Source organism: Ascaphus truei, chromosome 1 (genome assembly GCF_040206685.1).
Source record: "Ascaphus truei isolate aAscTru1 chromosome 1, aAscTru1.hap1, whole genome shotgun sequence".
NCBI lineage: Eukaryota > Metazoa > Chordata > Amphibia > Anura > Ascaphidae > Ascaphus > Ascaphus truei.
Window position 1 is genome coordinate 540,645,983 of NC_134483.1, and position 7,694 is coordinate 540,653,676.

Sequence of the window (7,694 nt, forward strand, 5' to 3'; positions counted from 1 at the left end):
TTTCCTATCCGACCCTCCTGTATTGAGCATCTTTTCCAGTATGCTCCGCGTTATGTCTGGATGTTGTGCCATAGTGCCTGGTCCATCACGGTTTCCTGTTGAATAGAATATGTTGGGGTCTTCCAGGGAGCCCATTACTGCCTGTAAGAATTTCAGTTCAGTTACATTATTAGATTGTAATTAGGTTTGTATAAAAACAGGATGCCACGCATGATATTATTCTAATTTGCAATGATTTTTTTCTATACATACTGTATCGCACATATACAGAATGATGATATTATTCTAGTGGTGAATTGGTATCTTCTGTAGATTTCAGTTACAAGTGAAGTATTGTAAGTAACATGGGTGGGACTAACTTATTCCAACAAGCGGAATCTGTGGGTAGATAGGAAGGATATACCGCTGGCTTGAGATGTCTGAGGAAACGCCAGCGAGAAGCAGACAGTTACTGGTGATATGCAGAGGTAATCAAAACTAATAAGAAGTAGTTTATTCCTTTTGTATGGAGAGTGGGCAGTTCCTTATCATGTAGGACATCATGTTGAATGGTCCAGGGTGTTCAGAAATACAGATTGTACCATATCTGCTAATAGAATTAGTAGAAGAAAGGCTGACTAGGTAATTTTGTCTGGATAAATATCCAGCAGTGGTTAGCTAGTTAGATGGGGGAAGGATTACACCGAGATAGGAGAGAAGGTTTAACACCAGGAGATAGAAGGAACCACGAGTAACATCACAATACCAAGGACAAACAAGGATTCCACTCAGAATAATATGCAACCATCTTTGAAGATATTATAACTTATGTGAACGTCACTGACATGTTCTATTTTTGTATGTGAGCATTTATCTGCAGAATACACGTTTCTTTTTACGCGCTAAAACCACAATACTGAGTACTGTTATGCTGGAGTAATTATGAAAGAGGCATTTTACACTGCCCTGATAGGGTTAGCTGTGGTACCCAGCCAGTTAATACTCGTCCAGAGAGGGAGGGGATATATATCAAGGGAATTACTGCACAATCAGTAATAGACACAGCACTTTTAATGTATCCAGACTATCCATATCACTCTCGGGTATTCATTCTCTTATGTGTGGTGTCTGTTACCTACCTTATCTGATACTGTATGTTATAGCAGTTTGCTTTCATTATGTCAGTTCCTCAGGTTATGCATGTGTTAAATATTTGCTTATTCAAATGTAATTCCTTGCCTTTGCTGTAACATTTCCAAGTGCAATACAAAGTACAATTTATATATATATATGTATATATATATATATATATATATATATATATATATATATATATATATATATATAGTAATAGCATATGTGATATTAAGGTATTAACATATGCGATATAAAGGTAATAATATATGTGATATTAAGGGACAGTATGGGTAATGGCTATGTTGGCAAATTTGTGATGTACGTGTCTTTCTGTTGGATGATTTAATAAACATTTCCTTGATTAAAACCCTGTTTGTTGTTGTTGCTGGGATGTAGTCAGTCATTATTAGAAAGTGTATTTATGTGGACGTGTTTGCAGTACACAAACACATAATGAGAGCAGACTTAAACTGTACCGTTTAATTATCAATGTACAGTGCAAAATGATTAGTGTGTAACCGATGTTTCCGACAAATACAAACTGAGGCCACATGTAACTTCATATGGGTTATTCTTCCTGACAAATAATTCCTTTAACATTGAGTTTTTTTGGCATTTAATGTAAATATTTATGGCAGCCATCAACCCGATCTATTGTAACATTCCGATGTTCATGCATTGTAACAAACTCCTTACACCCCGTGTGCACAAACTGGGGGGGGGGACGAGGGAGGCCCCGGCACTTAGAGGCCCCACGCTCTTCCCGAAGGCATTTAAATGTCGGGGGACCGCGCGAGGCCTATGTAAGTTCCCTTACCTTGGCTCGGACGGCTTCGGGTGATGTGTCGCCATGGCAAGTTTGCTTGATACAAGGTAAATGGGGGGGGGAGCAACAATGTAGGAGAGCAGGCAGGGGGGCGCAGGGCAAAAAGTGTGTGCACCCCTGCCTTAGGCCTAGTTTATAGTAGGGGCGACGTGACGTCGCCGTCCCTACAGCGTTTCCTGCACTCTGGTGCAGGAGACCAGAGAACGCGACCTGGGGGCGTGGCCGTGAACGGTTTACCCTCATTGGCTGAATCGTTGACGTCACGCGGAGATCGCTGTGGAAATCAAAATCCTCTGACTTCCAGCCATCAAAAACCGCGCGACGTCACCCATCGCCGTCGCAGCCATTATGGGCACACGCAACGGAGTGCATGTACTTGCTTTGGCGCTGCGCAATTTAAATGGCCATCCAATAGGAAGCCATAACCGATGATGTTGCAGCTTCCTCCGTTGCGTCACGGGACGCGGCGTGGGGGCGGAGCCTAAGTCCAGTCCCGACGAGTACTGCGGCGCTTGCGCGCAGCACACGTGCGAGGGGTGTCACGGGATGCGTCACAGGGGCGGGACCGAGGTCCAATCCTCACAAGCATAGATCAAGCCCACATTTTATTGTGTTTCAATTAGGGACAGTGCCCTATAGGGTAGGATCCTATAGCATGGCCATAAGAGAAGGGCATGGCACAGAGGGCAGAGCAGAGAAGGCCTCAGCATGTGTGATGATCCACCCTACAAGCGAATCCCCATCTACAGTATTCATTACCCCTGAGGAAGTGGCAGTTCCAGAACAGGGCTTGGCAATTAATAGCAAAGTGCGCAGAACAGGCCAGGATCTCAGCAACGGCCAGCAGTATAAAGGGACCAATAAGATGTTGCTAAATAGGGGCGCCTGGTCCAAAAGATGAACTCAGAACAGTAACAAGTAAATGTGCCTCCCATGAGTGGTAAGGCTAAGACCCCGCTGCACGCGTTCCGCACGGCTGTCTTGCTTGCCGGCGGTGCGGGGAGAGGGGCTGAGGTTGTGTGTCCGGGAGAGGGGGGAGGAGGCTGATACAAGGGGACAGATCTGGTGCTGTAAAGTCTCCCTCCCGCCCCCCCCCCATGTATGAGAGATGACGGGGAGATATGTGCCGAACGCACAAAACACACACAAGCAGCTCTCCTCCTCCCCATTGGCTGACTCGCGTACCACGTGACGCGTCAGCGCTGAAAAGGTAAATCATTGCTGATATCAAACACACAACTACCGCATCCGGGCAGGGGCGGGTTACGCGTGTGTTTTATTCATTTGTCAGAGGATCGCGGTTCAAGTTTGTAACAGACTCAGCACAAATGCTAATTTGTCATATGACAAAATTAAGAAGGAACTAGAGCCCAAAATAGCAAAGACTCGTGCAGTGTCTGGTGAAACTATTATGCTGCTGCATACATTTCTTTGGATCAGGGCAATTTCACAATTACAGTAACAAGTTGTGGTATCTTGCAAGCAATATTTAGTAGATGTCTAACAAAAGTAGTTACTGCACTAGAGCAGTGCTTTTTTTTAACCTATTTTTGTTGTTGTTAAAGAACCTTATAATTATATTGTGAAATTCTGCGGAACACCGACCCTCTCTAATAGCGTGTCTGAGATCAGATGCATTGTAAGGAACCCCAACCCTCTCTAATAGCACGTCTGAGATCAGATGCATTGTATGGAACCCCGACCCTCTCTAATAGCGCGTCTGAGATCAGATGCATTGTATGGAACCCCAACCCTCTCTAATAGCGCGTCTGAGATCAGTTGCATTGTATGGAACCCCGACCCTCTCTAATAGCGCGTCTGAGATCAGATGCATTGTATGGAACCCCAACACTCTCTAATAGCGTGTCTGAGATCAGATGCATTGTAAGGAACCCCAACCCTCTCTAATAGCGCGTCTGAGATCAAATGCATTATATGGAACCCCAACACTCTCTAATAGCGCGTCTGAGATCAGATGCATTGTAAGGAACCCCAACCCTCTCTAATAGCGCGTCTGAGATCAGATGCATTGTATGGAACCCCAACCCTCTCTAATAGCGTGGCTGAGATCAGATGCATTGTATGGAACCCCAACCCTCTCTAATAGTGCGTCTGAGATCAGATGCATTGTATGGAACCCCAACCCTCTCTAATAGTGCGTCTTAGATCAGATGCATTGTAAGGAACCCCAACCCTCTCTAATAGCGCGACTGAGATCAGATGCATTGTAAGGAACCCCAACCCTCTCTAATAGCGTGTCTGAGATCACATGCATTGTATGGAACCCCAACCCTCTCTAATAGTGCGTCTGAGATCACATGCATTGTATGGAACCCCAACCCTCTCTAATAGTGCGCCTGAGATCAGATGCATTGTAAGTGTAGCCCCCTTTCCCCTGTGTCTAGAGTGACTACGTGTGGTGCGCTGTTACCTGTAGGCTCACAGGAGGCCTGATCCTCCACTGCAGGGAGCCTGGGGTGTACCTGGTTCATTGGGGACAGCGTCTCCACCTGTGACGGATCCGAGCAATGCTGGATAACCCCTTCGCAGGACCCAATACAAGAAATGCACACCCGGGTATATAATAACAGGTTTACGGAACACATAAAATGATAACACAACATGTATCATATAGACCTCACCGGTCCTTACCCCCACACAGTGCCCCACTGTCACACCATCTTGTCTACACCCGGGTGAGGCTCCCCCAAGGTATTGAGGTGCCCTGGGCACCTAACCGCCCGGTGTCCACAGAGCTAAACCCACCCCAAAGTTTGTGTGTCTGCCCACAGTAGGTGTTTATATTTGCTGCACTTGTTGGGGTTGTGATACCTGCTGGGTGCTCCAGCACCTGGTACCACTAGCTGATAATAGAACGGTCTGTTCCCGCGCCGTCAGCGATGGCATCTACCTCCACGTGTGGTGGTATCCAGCTTTAGGGTCACACCTTAATAGTCTATATGCGGTGGTGGTCTGGTCCCAGACCACAGTCCGCAACTGCTGCGTGGCGTCCTGCTGTGTCACTGACACTAAAGATGCTAATTGGGCAGTGTCCCTATCTAAGGGCCTGTCCCTGTAGCAGCCACAATCTTACAGGGGAGTCGGGGCCTAAATGGGGCCTATAAGGGGGTCTCTGGTCTAGTGCAGGGGCCACAGACACCCTGCACACTCACCCTTCCGTGTCCTAGCTCCGACTGGCGTGGCCTCTAGCACGCCAAATGTATCAACGTTTGTGCAGAGGGAATGCTGCAGCCCTGTTGGCTGTGCTGGCTCACATGCCCGGCAGCCCCGGTGCATTATGGGGCATGTAGTTCCCCTGCGGACCTGTGTGTAAAGGCCGCCACTTCTGTATGTCTACTGCGCATGTGTGATCTCTCTCCTGTCCTAATGGCCGCCGAACCTGTAGTGTGAGATTGTGCCGCAATTTAACCTGTAGTGTGAGATTGTGCTGCCATTTTACCTGTAGTGTGAGATTGTGCCGCCATTTTATCTGTAGTGTTTATTTATTTATTTATATGTAGCCCTCTTTCCTCCCCCCTAAGTGAGATTGGGGTGTGTAGGTGTATCTGACTACTTCTCAGTGTGGTGCTATACCTGTTGGCTCACAGGAGGGCTGAGCTTCCGCCATGGGGAACCTGGGGCATTTATACTAAGGGTACTTACTTCCAACGATGCAGCGCCTCCACCTGCGATGGCTCCCACCATAGGGGGAGTGTTTCCTCGCAGGACAATCACAATAATCGATACTCACACAGATATATATATTAACTAGGGACTTTACTGAACATGCATGAAAACAGATCACGGCAACATCATAATAACCTGTGTCCCTCTCTAGAGGAGACACTTACTGCGTCGCGCAGGACGCTTCCCAACACTAGGTGATCCCACCCAGTGTCCCGAGAATCCCCACCCAATGTCCCGCACTCTAATAGAGAACGTGGGTGACTGCGCAGTCACTAATTAATGTGTTAGGCCTGTTGGTGCACATAAATAGTGAATACCTTCCGAGCACTCCGATGCTCGGGCCTGCAACACTCTTCTCAAAGGGTCAGACGTGCGATGCATCCGTCTGATCCTTTCCAGGTACTTCTTCAGGAACCCCAACGAGGGTCCCACCGCTTCACGGGAACACAACCGTCTCACGGTAACAGCAACCGAATCACGGAAACAGCAACCGCCGCTATCCCTATCTATCCCTAACTAACCCTAACGTGACAGGAACCCTAACCTAGGGCCTGTCCCTGATGAACCGCAACCTGGGGTGGCTTGGGGAAATCTCCTAGGGCCTGCGGGGTAATAACCTGCCCCACTCCCCTAACTCATCCCAGTCCTGACACTCACTAAACCCTAACACTAACACTAGCAGCTACGCACTAGCAGCTACGCACTGCAAACTTCGTAACGCGTACAGCAACTTGCTGCACACTAGCACTATGCCTTCTTGTCAGGCCTCACAGCCCTGCCAGCCGTGATCCTGACAAGACAGCACACACACACGCACTAAGGGCAGCGTCCCTATCTGGGCCGTCCCTCAGCACTAACCCACTAACCTGGTGGGGAGTTGGGGCCTTACTTGGGATGTGGGGACCTTACTCGATGCAGGAGCTGCACATGCTCTCTGCACCCTTCCTTCCCTCACAGCTCCCCAGCTCCAACTGCCGTTCTCAGCGCGCGAAATGTATCTTATTGCTCCCTCTGGAGATCCTTGGCCCTTATTGGCCACACGGAGGCACCTGATGTGCTTGCCCCTAAGCCTCATGGGAGTTGTAGTCTCGTGGAGGCTGCAAATACATTGGGGCCGCGTGCGCACTTGCCCTGCGCATGCGCGAGTCTTTGGAGGCCACCTCAACCCTTCCTGCACTTTCCCTACACTCGCGCGACTTCTCCCTAGCTCTGGGGCCTTACCTGCGCCTGCGCGATCACTGCGCATGCGCGAGTCTCTCCGCAATGGCGGCGCCCTCCTCGCTAGCTGCCGGGACCGCAGCAACGCAATCGCGGCCTTAGCAACGGCCCGATCGCGTCCCCGGCAACCAGCCTGCTCGCGGAGATAGCACGCTACTCCCTGCTTCGGCCCCCACCTTTGGAAGCAGCCGTCGGGTCCGTCGCTGGCTCCGGCGGCACCCGCGACCACGCTGCTCCAAGGGAGGGGGGTCTCTAGGAGCTGCTGGAGACCTGGGTTACATTCTCCCCCTGGTGGAAAATCCAACGTCCCCGCTTGGGGAACGACATCAATCAACATAATAGTTATACAATCAAAATGCACAGCATAGAAAATACAACTCATCACATGGCAATTATATGACTGGGTACAATGAAATTCACACATAATACCCGAGGCTAGCTGAGACCATTTGTGGGGAGCCCCTAATTGAACATGTGGGGGTACCTCACTTTTGCGTCCGTGAGCCTCCCCTAGAAAAATTTCTTGGAGAGCACACTCTAAAGCGACAGTTACTGGCTCTTCGCTACTTCCTCCCCCTGGTGGAAGGAGTAGCACAGTGTCTCTTAACCGGGCCTTTACCCGGCCATCCGCGGCAGGGATGCGGTAGACCAGGAGGCCAGGACCTTTTCCACGGTCCACTACTTGACGAATGGCATGCTCCTTTTTGGGCTTAAAGGAGGCCAGTCTCCCTGGATCTTCCTTTACACAGTCCTTGTCCCTACGGACTTGCGAGGCTTCCACTGAGAAGCGAGCACTGGACAATGTCTCTGTTTCACCTGGCAGGGGGTAAAGAATAGACACCCGACC

The 7,694-nt window shown here is 49.2% G+C and overlaps 1 protein-coding gene across 1 annotated transcript in view; it reads left to right on the forward strand.

The window, feature by feature from the left end:
- SPR (sepiapterin reductase) overlaps positions 1 to 1,464 on the forward strand; it is a 23,045-nt gene extending 21,581 nt beyond the window's left edge. Inside the window, exon 3 of the mRNA XM_075573312.1 lies at positions 1 to 1,464. This exon is cut by the window's left edge and continues 206 nt beyond it. The gene's annotated coding sequence lies outside the window, so the exon portion shown is untranslated.
- The last annotated feature ends 6,230 nt before the right edge of the window (positions 1,465 to 7,694 follow it).